Raw genomic sequence first — 325 nt, forward strand, 5'->3', positions numbered from 1 at the left:
AACCATGGTTTTACTACAGTAACCATAGTTAAACTATGGTTTTTGTAGTAAAACCATAGTAACTACATAATAAACCATGGTTTAATATGGGTTTTGTAGTAAAACCATAGTAACTATAAAATGAACCATGGTTTTTGTAGTAAAACCATAGTAACTACATAATAAACCATGGTTTAATATGGGTTTTGTAGTAAAACCATAGTAACTATAAAATGAACCATGGTTTTTGTAGTAAAACCATAGTAACTACGAAATTAACCATGGTTTTACTGCAGCAACAATGATTTATCTATGGATTTGGTAGAAAACCATAGTAATTGCAAAA

This window comes from Sinocyclocheilus rhinocerous, unplaced genomic scaffold (genome assembly GCF_001515625.1).
Source record: "Sinocyclocheilus rhinocerous isolate Xijiao unplaced genomic scaffold, SAMN03320098_v1.1 scaffold1299, whole genome shotgun sequence".
NCBI classification, from domain to species: Eukaryota; Metazoa; Chordata; class Actinopteri; order Cypriniformes; family Cyprinidae; genus Sinocyclocheilus; species Sinocyclocheilus rhinocerous.